This window comes from Taeniopygia guttata, chromosome 1 (genome assembly GCF_048771995.1).
Source record: "Taeniopygia guttata chromosome 1, bTaeGut7.mat, whole genome shotgun sequence".
NCBI classification, from domain to species: Eukaryota; Metazoa; Chordata; class Aves; order Passeriformes; family Estrildidae; genus Taeniopygia; species Taeniopygia guttata.
The window spans coordinates 6,058,587-6,078,560 of NC_133024.1; the positions used below are offsets into that span (position 1 = coordinate 6,058,587).

Sequence of the window (19,974 nt, forward strand, 5' to 3'; positions counted from 1 at the left end):
CAAAAATACAAATAGCTTATAATTTTTTTTAAATTAACAGCACATTCATACAAAAAAACCCCAAACAAACCAAACTAAAACTAACCAACCAAACAAACAAAACAAACAAAAAACAAACAAAAAAAACCCCCACCTAATTTTTCCTGGCTACATGCAAAACAAGGACTTTGGTACTAATATCATTTGTAAACTTATATAAAGTAAAAATGCAAAATTAAAACCAATGTTGCCACAGTACTGCTTATTTATCAGTAAATGCAGTAAAAATGTTTGCATAATGCATAAATCACACAAATAGTTCTTAAAATTAATTTATCTTATTTTCATCTCAGTACGATGTGTGCAGAACTGATGGAATGCAAACAGACATGCTCTGAGAAAGCGCAAAAAAGGGGAAGTTTCATATTCAAGGAGTAGATTTCAGCACTTTTGTCAGCCTATAGCTGCAGCTGAAATTGATATAGTCTAAATAATATATATCTGTTTTGCCACCACAGACACCAGTGTCCTAGTTTCAGTGGAGGACACCATCCACTTTCAGGGGACAGAAGATGGTGAACAGGGGTAGTTTTAGGCCTCAGAACCCAGTTTCAGTGGAGGCTGATACCACATCTCATTTGTTACAGTCCTCCCATCCTAAACCAGCATCTCTTGGGACTGCTGAACCTTCATAAGTCGAAGAATAAACTTAGCATTGCCAGATTCTAGACAAGACTCTGAATTAAAGCCTCAGTTATTTCAGTACATCCCTGATTTTAATTTCTTTCATACTTTCTCCCATCTCATGCATGTACAGAAGGTGGTCTTGCAAGAGGCCATCCTTCCAAGACATTATCTGTGCAATAATTCTGATGTTACCTTCTGTCTTCTCCTCTGAGAACTTAACGTCTGCAAGTGTGCTCCTCCCTCACTTCTCACACAATCATCACTGAGACTTGCAGAACTCACAAACAGACAAAGTCCACAGCAACAAATAAACTAGTTCTCAAAATGGAAGGAAATATAAAAATAAGACTTCTTTAGCCGTTTTTGTTGGTATTGTTCACGAGGTTTGGTGGGACTAGGTTTTGGACTTATTGTTGTTGGGGTTTTATTAACATGGTTTTGTTTTAGACTGTCCCTTGGTCTTACATCCTTTGCTTTCCAAGGCAATCCAGCAAATGCTTATTCCTTTGTTTTATTCTATGACAGAACTAGCAGTAATAGTATAGGAATCTCTTCTTATTTGCAGCTCTTCATATGCAAAGTTTTTCAATGACTATTCACTTCTTCAGTGTTCAATCTCAATTGAAATCTCTGAGGAAAACAGTATCTTTTCAAACCTCCTTCAAATTTTTTCTATTGTTCAATGCTAACTTTAATTCTGTAATGACTTCACTTGGAAATCATCCTGCATAAGCTGTTATAAAAGATGAAAATCAAAGCAGTATTACATAAGAAAAAAATGACAGCAATGAATTAAGGAGAATTTTCTTGAAAATGTAGGGGTATGGGTGTAGCTCTCTTAGAGCAGTGTTTTCTCATTTGATGCTTAGAGTTACATTTCAAAACTTCACAGGTGTCTGAATAGAGGAGAGATACTAAAAACATTATATATATATATATATATATATATATTAATTACACAACTTTTAATAAAACCTGGGATATATTATTCCACTTGGGAATGAACCATGTTTCTTAACTTACTTATTTTAGGAAGCATGTTTTTCATGCAATTTAGCAATCTTCTCTTCAATTTCTTCTTGTAATATTTTTTTCCATGGCTCCCAAAAAGATGAGAAGGCCTTTCTTTTCATCTTTCAATAGCTGAAATGCCAGGAAGGTGAAAAATTTTTAATTTTTTTTAATCTTCTCTAGACTGTTGTAGTCATCCATAAGCTTTACTTGAGAATAAATGTTTTCATGTATCCAAAGGTAACACACTTTCAAATATCAGATAAATGTATTTTCTGTGTTACAGAAACCAGACATTTAATCAGTCATAATTTTTTAAATTACGCTACTGTCTGACATCATACTACTAAGCTAGAGAGAGAAAACGCATTTGTTCAAATTTAGTTTAATATGATTCTATGGTTTAAGACTGCTTCAGTGAGTCTCATATACAACAGCTCTGCAAAAATGCTAACCTAAATCTTCAAAGTTTTGTTTTGAAATCTTCTAATAGTCTAGACACTTCTGCATCCTCAGGAAGAGAAACTGTGTAAAGGCTTTTAAAGCTGTCAAAGTTGTATGCACAGAAAGTCACTGCAGGCTAGAAATACTCTGCATACACAGAAAGACAGCTGCAGCCACTACCTTATATAGCCCCAAATGCTTCCTGGAAAGAAAATGAAATTCCCATTAAAACTGTCTTTCCTGCTAGACCAATAATGTTTCTCTGCAAAGATTTAAATTCTAGGTCAGTATAACATAAAAAGGATATTACTCTTCAGGAAAAAAAAAAAAAAAAAGGAAAAAAAATCTGTAGTTAAATCACATGTGCTTATATTACTCATTATTTCTGTCATTAACAGCAATCTTGTTTCCATGACTTCAAAACTGGTTATAGTAACAATTATTTGAATTTAAGTGGATGTCAAAGCGTGAGAGGCATCCAAAATACATAGCTGTGATATTTCTGCTAGACTGCATGAGAAATGGGTGATCAACCATTTTGTTTGCCATCTATTTTGGAAGAAGAAAGACAGATTTGCAATGATGTTCTACACTTTCACAGGTAATGATGTGCTTTTAATTTCTACAGTACTGTGGTGATCATTGCTGTAAGATCCAAGCTGACAGTTTAATTTCTTTTCAAAGTTTTAAAAAATTCCATTATCATGTTGCCATGCTTCTGCACTTATAACTGCAAATTTAAATGCAATGAAAGCAACCCAGCTTCTCTAGTAATGACTAAATAACATTATATGACATACCAGTAGAATTAAAAAATAATTTTTAAAGCATTTCTTAACGTCCGAATTAAGAAGAGAGAAAAGCATGAAGTCCTCTGCCCCTAGACAGAGTTCTAAGTTGTTTGTATGGAAGTAGAACTGACCATAGGTCAGCTACTTAATGCTGAAGAAGTAGTAGTTTAAATTGTCACCTATGTGGCACCTAAAAGGATGTTACCCTCAGGCTTGTACATTTTTTCAGTTAGTCACACTCAGATCTTTGCTCAACATTCTTGTAGAAGAACCAATAGCACCTAACGCAGGAATCTTGACCTCTTGAGTATTTCCTTCAAAGTTAGGGAACGATGACCAAACATCAGTGAACGAATCACATCAGCACCATTTCTTTACTCACACAAAGCCTTGGCTAAATACAGCACTGACTCACTAAGTGAAACCAAGAAAAAGCTGGTGTGAAAACAAACACCAAGGTCCTTGGAGCTGCAGTGGGAACAGGGGGTGTGTGCATGTGTTCATGTTAGAACTTTGCCAGCTTGTAGTCTCCTGCTGAGTCAATGGCAAGGTCTTACAGACTTTTTCAGGGATTCACAGCTCCTTCTGAAAAAAAAACACAGTTTCTTTTTAAAATCTGTCTCTGTTTCTCCCTAAAGTACGCAATAACTTACTGGCACAGAAATGAACTGCCATTCTTATTTACTACCAGCTTCTTATTCTGCTGTGGTTCACTCTTCCTTCATGAAAGCATGATACAGGCCTATAACTTTAGAAACAAGTTTTATTTAATTTTGCTGGCCAACGGTACCTTCAATTACAAATCAGCATTGTTAACGTAATTTTTAACATCTCTTTGGGGGATCTAGTATTTTTGGGGGTTTTTCCCTACCTTCTGAATGTGTTATTACTTAGAGAATAGTGTGTCTAAAACCAAAAAAAAAACCAGAATGTAATACTTATAAATTTTTTTCATAAGAGATCAGCTCTATTACATGGATTCTCAATAGAAAGAAGGGACCAGATAAGCCATATATGTGTCAAAGAATAAAGATTCTCCTGGAGAACACAGATAGCTCAGAACATTACTGAAGATCTGACTTGTAAAATATATTCATTTTTTCAGTTCACAGATCATTCTCAGCTAGCTGGAAAAGAAGTCAGATTCTTCTGGCATGGATTTTATGAAAAATAGAAGTATGTGGAATTGTTACTACACAGAAATTATCAGTTATATGATGCAGTGCACTTTTACACTGTGTATCCAAGTCTAGTTTGAGCAATGAAATGCACCTAACTTTCATGTAAATTACACAGAATATTAAGTTTTTTGGGGGGGTTTAACATTAGATCAGTACTAAGGATGAGTGTTAGTGCCAGACGTTGTTGCCTTGAGCAACACAGCCAAAAATATTCACCCATTTTGCTAAACAGAGGGAGCAAGCAGACAGCTCTTTTGGAAGAATAGAATATTCAAACTACAGCTTCATTTAAAACAAAATGTTAAAAAAATAAAGCCATTGAATTGATTTTGAATCTCAGTCATTCTGGTTTTACATTCATTTGTAGTTTACATCATCCAGAAATATTATTTTGTTATGCTGCTACTTATGGTTTCATAACTGCATTTTTCTGATGTTGCTTCGCTTCTTACAAAGCAAAGTGTGCCTACTCTCGCACACAAGGAAAAAAGCAAACTGACCTTGACGGGTGAAAAACAAATAGCGATGACTCATATCTTCTAAATGTACAAGATGAGAACAAATTTCCTTTACTAGAATTAGGGTATTTCCACTTACTGTTGCCACGTAGAACTTACAATGAATAGGAAGTGATATATTATGCAATTTTATTTCTTTTATAACTTTTATTAAATATTTAAAAGTAGGATTTGAATCAGAATAATGTGTGGCAGTTTCAGTGTCCTGCAATTTTCTCATGCCTTTATTACAAATATGGAATATGTAATTGATGCATGCAAGTAAAGTCAGAGCTTGGATAATAAACAAATTTAACCTTTAAGGAAGAAGTTATCATCTTTTATGGTAAGTCTTATTTGCTTGGTAGTTTTTAATTTGGTCTGGTTTTGAATTCTTGTTACATCTTACTGGAGTATTTTTATATTCCTTATGTGCAAAATATGAAAAATATGCTTTATTTTTTAACAGAGTTATGAAGACATAGATATGCTCATGTACTATTATATTTCAGCTTAAAGGAAAGCATTTATTTCTGTTATAGAGACAGAAATGAAATAACTGCCTATGAAATTATATACACTTAGTTATCTACATTGCCTACTCTGAATATATTTTTAAAATTATAGATAATATTTTTTGCTTTTAGAACGTAATTTCCAATAAGTCACCTTGCATAACTCTATTCCCTGATGCTTTAGCACTCTTATCTCCCCTTCAGACCCTTGAAGTAGAATCTATTTTTATTTTTAATTAATTATCAAGCTGCCAGAAGGCTTAATGGATGATTTTAGATGTAAACATTTAGATGTAAACATTTTAGATGAAATTTTGAATCTTGTTACTCACATTACAGCCTTGTTTCTGTTGTCCTTTCTCATGCTGAATAATGTTGTCTTCCAAAAGATACTAATGACTTTAGTATGACTATTTCCAAAAAAGCTCCTACACATACAAGAATGGGATCAATATCTTGTGGTTTAAAATAAGTTCTTATTTCTATATTTTTCTATATTTCTGTATTAAGGGACTGGAGCATCTCTCTTAAGAGGAAAGGCTGAGGGAGCTGGGGCTGTTCAGTCTCAAGAAGAGACAAATGAGAGGGGACCTCATCAGTGTCTGTCAGTGCCTGCAGGGAGGGGTCAGAGCAGGGACCAGGCTCTGCTCAGTGGTGCCCAGCAATGGGACAAGGGACAATGGGCAGAAATGGATGCACAGGAAGTTCCACCTGAATATGAGGAATAAATTTTTCACTGACCAGGCACTGGAGCAGATCACACAGAGAGGGTATGGAATCTCCTTCACTGGAGATATTTCAGAACCATCTGGATGCAATCCTGTGCCATGTGCTCTGGGATGAACCTGCTTAAACGGGGGTTGGACCAGATGACCACTGTGACCCACTGTGACCACCGATTCCAGCCTCAACCATTTTGTGATTCTGTGATTCTGTGGTGTGAGAATGTAAGTATTCCTTTGTCTTACTAAAGAGATAAAGACACAAGAAAAGACAAAACACTTTTGGTGTATATGCTACATATCATTGCATAGAAATATTTGATAGCTACACTCATTCTCAAGGATAGACTAACTGCCGTTCAAAAGCAAATCTCTTCTTCCTGAAACAATTTTTTACTCCTAGCAGTTATAGGGAATAAAGTAATCAGAAGCCTTTTGTCTGATTACTTGTGAGAAGCAGATTCAAGGAGGCATTAAGAAAGAGTCCTGACAGGCTGAGGAGTCCCTGTATTGCGTGCCCTTTGACGGGGCACCCAATGCAACCTGTATTTTTCACCAAGACTAAATAGACAGTTTATCTGAACAGCAGTACCCGCTTTCTGAGAAAAGAACCTGTAGGTAACCTCTGTCATTTAAAGTGTTGACAGGTATATCTGGTAGTTTATTTCCAGATTATACCGCATCTGTTGGTTTTTTTCTGGTTTGGACAGAAACAGCTTTTCAAAGGAAACAAGTGAAGATAACAAAAAATGTCTACATGATGGTAAATATGAAAACAAACTAACTGTGTTATATTTGTCCACTTTCCAAAAGGAGAAAAAACCAATTTAATTTTAATCCTGTTTAAGGAATTTCACTTGAAATCTTCTGACATAAAAGGCACGAAGAGAGCAGTTGATATATAAAACTTATGGAAAACACTTCACTGAGTTGAATTCAGTGAGGTGAATAGCAGCTGTAGCAATTTGTTGAATTTGACCTTAATGTTTAGATGAATGAGATTTATGTGCAAGGAGCAAAACAAGACAAGACACCAGTAAGGCGACTTAAAGCAAAAGCATCAGGGAACTACTTAGAAATAGTTTCTCCATTATTTTCGATTTTCCATGTTATCAGCAGTTAAATACTGCTCCATCCACAAACAACTTCAAAAGCTGGAGATTTGACAAATCAAATTAAAACAGGCAATAGATCATGGTTAGATGGTTTTGAAGGATGGCGTTTTGCACCTTGATTAAAGGAGCTTTGCAAAATAAGTTTATATGCATTGATTGTTATAGTGACAGTGTTAGTGATAGTGCCTTTTGTATTTCAAATTACTTGTGCACGGCAAACAACAAACAAGAACATCAAAGAAGTTTTTTCAGTTCAAGAGAGAGGGGGAAATGTGGGAAATGGATTTGTAGAGAGTTCTCAGGGCCTGACAGAAGGCTCACACAGTATGCATCTGTGTGCAAACTTTGAGATAAGAAATGCTGATTTAGAAATGCCATGGAATAGGACAGACATTGTTGAGAGAGAAATGGAGCTAGAAACAAGTTTCAAAGGATGGCCTAGCAAATAAGACTGGATATTTTGGAGAAATAGAACTATGAAAGATGCATTGTAGTAGGACCCACGAAGGGTAGTTTTAGATGATTGGCTTTAAGGCATCTACAGCATGGTGTGGCAGAAAGCTGATAGGCCAAGAAATACTTCTAATATATTGTAATTAGGAGATAGCTGGCTTCCAGTTGTGATGGCATGAATTATAACATCTGTGTTGTCTCACCCTTCACATGAAAATAGAAAAGAAGTTTTCAAAACACCTTTCAGTTGCCCCATCTCTGGGTCATAAAAGGGCATAATCTGGCACTATAACCTGAAGTTTGTATCTTCCCCCTGTGTAAGGATGGAGGGCAAAAAATATCATGGCTGTTTCAACAATGTCAAGCCTTTTGAGTCTGGAATTCTTTTATGTGGTTACTTAAACCTCATTTCTTTATCTACTTGTCAGTTATTTAGCCATAAATGTCTAAGTTTGAATAAAGATAGTGCACACCTGATATAGGGACTTAGGTGGATATCACATTTTTCTCCATTCAAAATGTTACCTTCTTCAGTAAGAAGGGGTGGGGAAAAGAGCCCACATGAAAGTGAGAGAAAATTTCTGTTACTAGGGATAACAGCATGTATTTTCCTCCCAGCTCAGACTCATCCTTCCCACCATAAAGGCTGATAGTACTCAGGCCTTAAATTACTAATCTAACAAATGCTATTCACCCAGGACCAGTCTGAGAAGGAAATGGGACAGTAAACCCCATTATTTAGCTATTATTATTTGTCAACTGTGTTTTGGGAGGTTTCATGTTTCCCTTACAAGGATCACCAGCAAGTTTTTATCACTATACATTAAAATCAAACATTAATTGAGATAGCACAGGATGTTGTAGAACAAAGACTTTTCATACCTTTAGCAACAAAACCATACCCTTGGAGCCACAAGTTTTCATTCAGAGGGGATATTTCATTTATATAGCAGTGCTTTCTGTTTCAGTGTGTTTTGCCTGCAAGGGATTTAAATTTCTTTCATCTCTTCAAGAGATGCATAACTCTTCTGAAAGAAGGTATCCTGAACATAAGTAAGGCTTCCAAGTGCTTGAAATGTCTTTTAATTTTTAACTACATCATGTGCTTCTCTCAACAACAAAATCTAAAAGACACAATGGAAACTCTGATATTTTTTCTTGCTATTTTTCTTTCATGTACTCACAAGTTTATTTTACGTACTTGATCACAGGGCTATTGTCTGAAAGTGATGCAAACACATCATTTTTTACAGTGTAGATTTGCATTTACGCACCCAATTGTGAAACAACTCCTTCATTAAGATTCATTAGGATTGCCTTCTTAATTTATCTAAATTAAATAAATTTGATCAAAGAGATGAGACTTTTTTTGTACATAGGAAAGGGTTACACGTTTCTAAGTCACCATGAACTGATTTATCTTCTAACATGTATCAGCTATTACTCTGGAAGTTTCTTAGTCGAATGGCTTCTGTTGAGAATTGGCTCAGTTTACTTACCTGGACAGGGACTCTTGTATAGCAGTTCAAAGGAAATCTGAATAGTCTATTTTGATACAGAGACTCACAACTGAAAGTTGTATAAGTTTTGTCTGAATAAATATGGCAAATTTAAGATTTTAAATATTTTTCTTACCAGATGAGAATGCCAAAGTCTGAATGTTGAAGTCATGCATGTAATGAAGACACAGTCCGGAATGAGAATTATTATTATACACAACATTGATTGTTGTGTAAAATAATAATCAAGGTCGTTGATTGCCCTTATGTAACAGGACTACATGCAGGTGTAGGATCAGAAGAGAAAACTCAAAAGAATTTGAATTTAAATATTTTAATATTGTTTTAAAGATGTAAATTTAAAACTGACAATGAGCCAGTGCTAATATTAATTAGTGTACCATAAAATATTGCTTTTAAACCATTTTTGGGACTTAAAAAGTGGTAATAAATTCAGAAATACAAACCACTGAACAGCTGTAATAGAAGATACTAGAGGGGAAATGAAAACACAGGCAGGGTATATCTTTATTCCGTGCTAGTGATGCATGGAAGAATAACTGACAAGTAGCTATTATCATGTTACAGAAGAGAAAGAAATAAAGATTAAATAACCACATATTTTATATTGGCAAGAAAAAAATATGATAAATTATGTGGATTTATCACTACACACAGTAGTTTACAATTAATGCTCTAATAATCCAGACACTTTCTGAATTGTCTCTAGCCCCTCTAAACAAACTATGGACAGAGAATGGGGGATTCTGCCCCTCTGCCCCGCTCTGCTGAGACCCCACCTGCAGGGCTGCATCAGCTCTGGGCTCCAGCACAGCAAGGACAGGGACCTGCTGGAGCCAGGCCTGAGAAGACCACCAAGTTTATCAGAGGGGTGGAGCAGCTCTGCTGTGAGGAAAGGCTGAGAGAGATTTGGGATTGTTTTCAGCCTGGAGAAGAAAAGGCTTTGAGATGACCTAATTGTGGCCTTTCAGTACCTCAAGGGAGCTCACAAGAGAGATGAAGAGAGACTGTTTACAAGGGTCTGGAGTGACAGAACAAGGGGAAATGGTTTTAAACTGAAAGAGAGTAAATTTAAATTAAAAATTGGGAAAAAAAATCTTCCTTGTGAGAGCAATGATGATCTCGAGCAGTTTTCCCAGAGATGTGTGGATGCCCCATCCCTGGAAGTTTTCAAGGCCAAGTTGAAAGGTGTCACTTTCTATGGCAGAGCATTGGAACTGAAGGATATTTAAGGTCCCTTCAAACCCAAATAATTTTATGATTCTCTATTTAATTGTCTCTCATATATAAAACAGGAAGACAGAGCAACACTTAAATGTTAAACTGACAAAATGGAGCTACTACTGCAGAGCTCCACACTGATGACTTTATTCACTGCAAGCCACACAACCCAGACATGTACAGAAGACCCAGAAACATTCTAATTAGAAGAGCATCACGCTGGTATAGATTTTAGATAAAATGTCAAGTACTATCCCGATCATTCTTTGGCTAATAACAAACCACAAGCAACTCATGTACCAGAGGATGAATGTGTCCAATTATTTCTTTGTTCAGATTTCTTTATTTCTTTAATTTTTTTTACACAGTGTTTGAGCAGACTGATGTATTCTGAAAAGTGACTCATAATGCCCAAGAATGCCTTTTCATTCCATATTGTTTCCTTAGAATACTTATTATATTGAATTATTGTAGTAGCCTAATCTGTGATTCAACAAACTTTCGTAAAGCAAGCACCTTGATTTCCTAGGATAGGAATTTCAGCTATATTAAAAAGACTGTGCAAGTATTTTTAATCCCAGGTGAAAGAATGCTTCATTTGGTGTCTTATTTTAGGTTGCATGAACTGGAACAATGTTGATTTAGATTTGAATATTCTAAACACCAGCCAAGAGAAATCCATGAAGAAACTGGCCTGATTGAGCATATCTTTTGTCTGCTCTCCCTGCCTGTGCAAATCAGACCTGCTGCTTTCACTGAAACTCAGCAACAACAATGCAAGCTGGAGGCTTTCCAACAAACCTCTTCCAAAGTACTGAGCTCCCTAGTGCAGAAGATGTCAAAAAGATTATGTCACCTTCTTGTGTTTTAACACAGAAGTGGATTCTGACCTTGCAGAGAAAGCTCTAAGTTGGACTGAGATGTGGTCCCTTGCTGGTGAGAGCACACAGCATGTCAAACACTTTCAATTTGCATAGCAATTTAGTCGAGAAAGACAAGCTGTAAAACCAAAGATCAACAAATCTGATATAAAACCAAATTTTATGCTTAAGGTCCTCAGGTGTTTGTAGCAGCACTGCAAAATGAGAAATATGATATGAAAGAAAATTGAGTCAGAAAAACTACTGTTTTTCTGCAACTTTGTCAAAAAAAAAAAAAAAGGATTTTGACTGCCGTAGATGCTGCAGTGTAAGCCTAGGTAGGACCTGTATTTTAAGATACACTTTTTCCTCATAATTTGAACCCTCCTAGACCCACATGTTTGCCCTTCAGTAGTACCTCCTGGACTTGTGAGACTGCTGGTCTGCCCCAGACAATGCCCAAGGACAAGAGAATACAGTGATCCTGACCAGGAAATCTAATAAGCAGCATTTAAAATTTCCCTTCACAGAGCCTGAATATTTTTCTTAGTGGGACTGTAGTAAACCAAGTAATCCAAATTGTGTGATGAAATACAGTTTCCATTCTGTCTGTCCTCAAGGCACAATCAGTCTTGCTTTCCCATCTCTGAGATGGTTAACAAATAAACTTGTGTTCAAAAGACACATGGATTTCCATGGATGAACAATGCTAACTAGCATTGTTCAAACCAGCTAAATTGCTAGTTTAAATGTATGAGTAGTGTGATGTCCTGGGACATTGCAAAAACCCAAGATTTCCCACCACATGTAACTGTCATGGCAAGCCACACTTTCAACTAGAGAAGAGCTGCTGCTTCAGAAGAGTGGGCAAAAGGAGCCCCTTAATGCAAATTACTGCCCTATCATTTGTGGGAGGTTTTCTAGCTGAAAATCTGTATAATAGAATGTTACATAAAAATAATATGTGAATACTAAAATGACAGAATGTTCAATATTGTGTAATCTCTACCTAGGGAGTTGTCAAAGCATTCTGTTCAGCTGCTTGTAATGATCAATTTTCTTTTTAAGCACTTTGGTACTACAAACGGTGAGGGCCAGTACAATGAAAGAGTTCAGATAAAATTCTGTAATGAATGAGTCATTTCATAGAGATTCCCTGAGGTGCTGTCCATTACAAACAACACTCTTAAGATAAGAATCAAAAACCACCATGTTGAAAACCATCTCTCACAATCATGAAGAGCAGCTGTTTGTCAAACAAAAACAAAAACAAAAAAAACCCTCAGCATTTTCCTCAAAATACTATAGATTTTGTTTACTCAGCAATTTCAGCACAGGACAATGTTATTTAAAAAATATCTTTACTTGCTGATCTTTTCTAGATATATTTTTCTCTTGACTTGAAGGCTGCTCCTGTAGTAAGCATCAAATATGACATTCTGGTTTAGCTAAAGTTAAGAGAAACTTTGATCTTCACCTTATAAAAAGGTAAATGTTGAGCTAAAACATAGAAGCATAAAAAATTGCCAGTGATACTGTGCTTGCTGTTCCACAGCATTTGCACTGCATGAAAGATTACTTCAAATAAACACAAGCTCAGTTACTTGAAATGTACCTCTCCCTTAACACCAAATGAGAATGACTATTTAAAGAATGTACATAAGAATCTTCATAAAATATACCCAGGAAACCAAAAAAAACCCCAGTTTATTTGTGGAAAGAATTGTGGGCATTCTAGTTTAAACTCCACATCAGTGCAATAGGACCATTCATTGTCACTAGATTACAGAGTATTTTAGGCATTTTAGGTAGTAGGAATGAAGACAAAAGCTGACAATCAATATTCTTTACAAATAACTGTGAATCAGATACCAACAATTTGATTAAAATTATTCTCTAAGAGTAACACTATTATTTCACTGAGATTAAATATCCTGAAGCAGGTTATTAAACATAAACTTTTATCTAAATTAATTTCATTCTCAGCTTCTCAAAGCACCATAAAAACTTAATTGACATGTATCTTCTTTATTCTCAAGTACATAAACTGATGGGAAAAATAAAATCAGTTTTTTATTACCGAGACTGGAAGGCACTCATATTGTAAAAGAAACTAGTTAGGGATGGGAAGAAGTCTTTCCTGATTTCAGCAAGGAAAATTTATGGAAGACAGAGTTTAGGAAATTAAAGAGAATTAGAAAGGTAAAAGAAGCAAAATGGTTAGAAATTGGATAGATACATACAATCAGAAATAACTGAGTACTTTTATGACATGGCCAAACCATATATTTTTAAAAGGGTTAAAAATACACAAAATTCCATAAAACGTATTATGTTATGAATCCTGTGGATCAACAGCGGATCAGTAAAATGACATTTTTAATGTTAAATGAAAATCTGTAAATGGTTTTTGATGGCCTTCAAAAGATCCCCTTTGACATTACCTACAGCTGAACGAGATTCTTAAGGTGATAGGACAGGCAGTAATTCTAAGCAGAGAACAAAACGTGATACTGTTGGAATGCTGCTTAGTAGCTCTTGGCTACTGTCCTTCTCTGAGGAAAATACAGGTTGAAGAACAAAGTGTTTCTTTTTCACACCAGATTATTAACATTTATGTTCATTCAATTCAGGAACAAGTTAATGTAAGTAAAAGCAGCCTTGTGGAGACTTCCCAGTACAGCCATCCTATCCAGCTACAATAATCTGTATTGCAAGTAAGGCATTTTGCAGTATCATGATGACAAAATAAGTGGTTGGAGTTCTTGGTAAAGTAAGACAAGACCATTTTCAATATATAATTTAAACTGGTGTTGGAGTGGGGAGAATACTGCTGTGCACTTTCAGCCCTGTGTGTGTAACGAGAAGAGTCATGAATACTTCTTTAACTTGTTGAGCCAAAATACTTAAGTCCTTGAATGGACTTAATGGAGTTGGGATGTTAACTTTTCATGTTCTGTCAGAGAACCAGAGGGGTCTGCAGGAGGCAGTATCCTCATTCTTGCAACCAGAGAGGCAAACTGTAGTGATATAAATGGTTACAGACACAACACGATTCAAGGACATCACTGAGATAAACCCTAGTCCTTCCATTTCCCCAAGCCACATCACCAGACTACACTGCTTTTAAGGACAGCTGATGATATAATGTACAGAATATAATGACAAGTGCACTAATGGATGAGGTGCTATAGAATCTTTCCACAGTTGGCATTTATTAATAAGAAATTGACTCTATATTTATTGAAAAATTATTATTTATGAAGTATCTTATTTCTGGGTTCAACAAATGAAGGGCAAAAATATAAAAAATGGAAAAAAATATTTGAAAATGTAGCCTGCCTTGTAATACAACTGTTTTTAGCACATCTCTAAGAAAGCTGTCATTTAAAGGGAACAGCTGTGTTGGATAAGTACTTACCCAGGGAGGAAAAATGAAAATCCAAGAAAGTCCTTTTATCCTTCTCTCCCTTCCTGTAATTGGCAATACATCAGAATGTAAGTGAAATCTGTTATAAACTAAAAATTACACCCCCTCCAACGGGTAAAAAACCTAAACAAACTCAAAGACAAAACCAACCAAGCAATCACAAACAAGAAAAAGTGAAATAAATAGGAGGGGGAAAAGTACAAACTAATAATGCTGAGAATTACAACATCTAATCTGGTAATCACAAGGGTTTTCAGTTTTGCTTCTCAACAGAAGAGTTTAAGTTAATGAAAAGTGCTGATCAGAAAGCTTCTCAAAAGTAAAAGTCTAGATTGGCTCAGGGAAAAGAAGGAATGGCTCAGAAGTTGGTCAGAGGTGCAGTATGAGAGAGAACAGCTTGGGGCTAACAAACTTGTCAGAACAGACAAGATGCACAAATGGAGAAGCTCATGGAAGGAAGATGAAAGCAATCCCAAAGGAAATTATAGAGCTAAAGCCCAGCAGAACAAGGTAACACAGAGGGCAAATACAGATTTTTGCACTCCTACTGGGATTTCTTCTCCAGCAAAAATTCTCCTAGACTGAGGCTGTTAACATCACTTGGCTACTTGTCATGGAATGAGGGAATCTGTCCTTAAGTACACAAAACCCACTATCCCAGTGCTCCTTAAAAACTGGAGAAATGGATTGAAATAGTACAAAAATGACTTATAGACAGATACTTGGGTATGAAGACAAAGTTCTATCTATTAAACCATTTACCAATCTATCCTTTTGAAGCCGTTTTTAAGTAAATTATTCAATGTGAATAGTGATGAGGGGGAAAATATAGAGAAGGAAAGTATGCAAGCTAAGCCTTTGGTCCCCTTTGACTTACTAGTTCAAAAGTATGCAAGAGAAGTACTCTTACTAACTTCATGCAGAAATGCAAAAAAGCCAAAAGAAAAAGACATCCTTTCCTGGGTCACAGGTTGTGATTTCAAGCCCTTATTTTCATACAATTTATTTTGGTATCTTTTTGAGAGAAAAAGGAAACTCATTAAAGACATCGAGCTAAGGGTTTCTTTGTGACCTATTTAAAATCATAACAATACATATAATTTAACTAGACTTATAATTATCATTGAAGTGCAATGGTTCAAAGGAGTACAAGAACATAGTTAGTAATAACTTTGAAATTTTAATGCAAGAAAAATTTAGAAAAACTTGCCTCTGTCCTGTTAGATGTTTTTTCTATGCCCCCTAAGCCACTCTGGGTGTCAGAGTGAGAAACTGGGGGTGCCATAATGAGTCACCATTGTCCCCAGGCCTTACTGGAACATTTGTGAGGGTACTACTGAGGTCTCTTCCTCATATCTCTGTAAATTCTGTCTGTTTTCCCTTGTTTGTATTTTTCTGGGTATGCTCAGTTTAAAGGATATACTTCCATGAAAACGAAAAAACAAATATAAATAAAAGTCATAGAATCAATCATATAATCATAGAATGGTCTCAGTTGGAAGGGATCATAAAGACCATCCAGTTCCAGACCCCTGCCATGGGTGGGCAGGGTCACCTTTCACTAGACCAGGTGCTCAGAGCTCCATCCAGCCTGGCCTTGAACACTTCCAGGGATGGGGCAGCCACAACTTCTCTGGGTAACATGTGCCAGTGCCTCACTATTCTCATGGTAAGGTATTTCTTCATGACACCTAATCTAAATCTACTCTCTGTCAGTTTGAAGCCATTCCCTCTTGTCCTGTCACTCCAAGCCCTTGCTAATGGTCTCTTTCCATCTTTCCTATGGGCTCCCTTCAAGTACTGGAGGCTACAATTTGGTCACCCCAAACCTTTTTTCTTCAAGACTGGACAATCCCAGTTCTCTCAGCCTTTCCTCATAGTTGAATTCAAGTTCCTTAGTTCTCCCTCCTTCCTGTTTTATATGCTTAAGACTGCTATTGAATCCAAGCTTTTAGTCATTCTAGGAACTGGAAATGTACCTTTTCCTCATAAGAGATGATAGATAGATAGATAGATAGATAGATAGATAGATAGATAGATAGATAGATAGATAAATAGATGACAGAGTGTAAACATCCAGATAAAAGTGTGAAATTCCTTGAAAATTCAAAAATGTATGCACACAAAACATTGTTGAATTTAAGAATCTTCCTTTCCTTTTTTCTGGTACTTCAAATACTATTAGACTCATTACCTTGATAAACACTTATTCCTCTCTATCCTTCTCCTTAATTATGGCCCTCCTCTCTTCTCCCTGAAGCTTCCATCATTCTGTCTTTCCGCTGTCTTATCCTCTAGCAGGACACCTGCAAAACATTTCTGTGCCTATACACACCATAGCATTTTCAACTTGCTACCTAAAATTGGCCGAGTTGAAAAATAAAGTTTTGTTATGTTTCTACAAAGGTTGTGAAAAAAGAAAGCCCGGAAGGCCAAGGAAGTCACACTGAGCATGGTGCTGAATAACAAGCTCAAGTATTATTAGAGTTTAGAGAATCTTTAAGAAAAAGGACACTAGAAGTGGTTCCCAGAGAAGAATTTATTCAGAACTCACAAATTTGGAAAAACTAAGGCAATAAAACTTCCTTCGCCCAGGTGGTGTGAGCTACTTATGTCATGTCATTTATTTTTTGGAAGTGAGGAAAGACTAAAATAAAGCTTTATGTATTAAGAAAACTATAACAGCCTTATATTAATCCATATATATTTTAGTGGGCTTAGTTTTGCATTGTTTGTCCATATTTTCTTTATATAGCACTAAACTCCCTCAGAACCCCATGAAATTACCAATTTAAAATTGCAGTAAACATCATTCAAGTTTTTACCACATCAATTTCCACTGAAATATTTTCCAGGAGATGAAGTTTGTGCTGTACCATTGTCTTCTGTCCTTTGAAACCACGGTTACTGAAATTAAGTATCAGATTTTTAATATCTCTTACAATCTGTGACAGGTGTTTTATTACCTCAACCTTTTCAATATTCTGAGTGTTGGTTGCTCTGCCTTGCCTTTCGATGCAGTTTAGAGCCTCACTAAATTGTGGGGAAAAAGGTACTGGCCAACAAGCCAAACCACAAAATATTTAAGATGAAAGACAAAAGGTCAAAACTTTCAAAATCCACTGTCCTGTTTTATGCATTTCGGGAAATTTAATAAACTCAGAAAGAAACCTTTGTTTTATGGAATTTTAAATATTAAATAATTATTATTTTATTTTAAAAATAGCTGAGTCTACTTTGTTGATTTTTCAATTTAAAAAAAATTAAAGTTCTTTTTCCATCGTTCATCAAAATAATACTCCTTCTCACCAAAAATACTCCTTCTCATTTTCAAAAATTTATCATAAAAGCAAAGAAAATGAAGGACTGGTTTTGGTAAAAACTGCAAAATGAGTTTCTATTGGTAATTCCATTCCTTTTTCTGTAATAGGACATAAACTGGATCAGTTTGCCAAATATATGGGAGATCTAAGTTTCACATGTGTCATCTGCTTGACGTATGACAGATGACTGTCTTCCAAAAAAAGCATACTCTGACCAGAGCACAGAACAGTTTTAGTCCCATTTTATTACAGCTTTCAAATATTTAAATTCTTGGTAGGTCAAAGCCAAAATGTCATTAAGATGCCTTGTAGGGATACGGCATTGGAGATGTCACAGAAGTGGTCCTTGTACATGCCTCAGTAAATAGCTTATTTTTATTCAAAGCAGCTTAACATTGGAACAGACTGCTCAGGGAAGTGGTGGTCACCATCCCTGGAGGTGTTCAAGAACTGGGCAAGGCACTGAGTGCATGTCCATTTTGACAAGGTGGTAATCACAGGTTAGACTTGATGATCTTTGAAGTCTTTTCCAACCTAAATGATTCTGTTATCCTTTAAGTAAGACTAAAACCATTCATCCCACTGATAAATAACCTACAAGCCCATAACCATCCTTTTACACTTTGTTAAAGAATTTTATTGGTCTGCTGGTTGTCTGAAACTGAGAAAATAATCAGGAAAAGGATGACTACATGTCAGTTCCTTCCATGTCTTGTTTCCTAGGCTCCAACTGATGGGCACTCCAACTGAAAGGCAGGATCAGGGAAGAGGAGACCCATGTCCTCATCACAGATTAGAGTGGAGCTTCGCAGCTCTGGGCATTACCTGCCCTATGAGAATAGTTTGGAGTTTGTCCTTTCCATCCTGTTCTCTCATCCCTGCCGCCCACAGTGAATAGCCCAGTCAAATCTGTGAGTAGCTGGGTATCTTGGGAGAAACTTTCTTGTGTGGAAGGGAAGAAACAGCAAGGTTCATAGTGGACATATGAATAGCTACAGGAAGACTCTTGGAAAATAATACATTTTGTTTACGGAAGGTTATTCATCTGCAAAATGGCAAAGCATAAAATATAATTTAATTATTTTCTAAATCTCTTTTTCTTCATTAATCGAAAGACTAAAAAAGGGTCTAGAGTGTTGGCATCTTCTGATAACTTTGTCATTAAATTGATATTTCTTCACAGTGGAGTCCTCTCTCATGGCAAATTGCATTTTAGTAGCAGCAAGCATTTTTTTACCCATTCTTCAGCTACTCACAAGGACAAGCATAGTGCTGTTGAAGAAGCACAGTTTCAGCATAACAATCCAAATTCATCTATGCTTAACACCCCCCTGACTTGGAGTGACAGTTTTCAGCTCTGAACAGATGCTCCCACTCTATATAGCAGCATGAGCTAAACGTATAGCCAGCTCTCATAAATCTCATTTCTGAGAAAAACAAAATTAAAGTTCATTAAATACCTGAATCTTGCTTGATAATTTAATATAGTAATAACCTCTTTTTCCTCCCTAACTTTTAACTTGCTATTGTAAAAAATAGTGTACTGCAGATAATCTCTTTGGAATTTAGGGAGGTTTGTTTTAAGGTACTGTAGTCTGATTTAAGTATATGTTTCATAAAATTAAATTAAAAAACTCAAAACTCTCATCTTGAGACCACTAAAATGTATAAGATAAGTAATTATATAAGGTAAGTAGGCTGGAACTTGTCTACAAACCCTGGACTTAGGTGAGATTTTCATTGCTTGGTTACTGCCACCAATGGGTAAATAATGAATTACCCTGCAAATCTCTAAGAAATAGTATTATTGCTACCTCCCATTAAATAATTATGTACCATGTGTTTCACTCCATAGTTTTTGCCTTACAAAGTTATTCAGAGTAGTTATATTAGCAGCTACAAAATGCAGTGATACCCCAGGTGCTTGTAATATGCTGCAGGAGGTCACATCTGTATCTATGAGCTCTTGCACATACTGTTCATCTGTCTGCCAGTAAAGAAGAGGTTATCTGTTTGTACACACAACAGCACTGTTTTTAGAAAGCAAGCAAACCTCAAAGTGCATGGGCATGTCAGAGAATCACAGAATTATAGAGGCCTCAAAAATCATCTAATTTCAATGCCCCGGCCGTGGGCAGAATGCCTCCTAGACCAGGTTACTCAGAGCTCCATCCAAGCTGACTTTGAACACTTCAAAGTGTTAATGGATTAAGCATCTACAGCTT

General features: G+C 36.0%; 2 long non-coding RNA genes across 2 annotated transcripts in view; one reads left to right on the top strand and one right to left on the bottom strand.

Annotated features, from left to right (window-relative positions):
• Positions 1-227: 227 nt before the first annotated feature.
• On the bottom strand, positions 228-5,616 carry LOC140682082 (uncharacterized). Its single transcript, XR_012053339.1, has 2 exons — positions 5,438-5,616; positions 228-3,497 (listed from the first exon to the last, which is right to left on the bottom strand). It is a non-coding gene; the product is annotated as an uncharacterized lncRNA (long non-coding RNA).
• LOC140682054 (uncharacterized) overlaps positions 3,515-19,974 on the top strand; it is a 28,644-nt gene continuing 12,184 nt past the window's right edge. Inside the window, exons 1-2 of the long non-coding RNA XR_012053313.1 lie at positions 3,515-4,936; positions 5,616-6,052. This is a non-coding gene — a long non-coding RNA (uncharacterized lncRNA). The remainder of the gene's footprint in view (positions 4,937-5,615; positions 6,053-19,974) is intronic.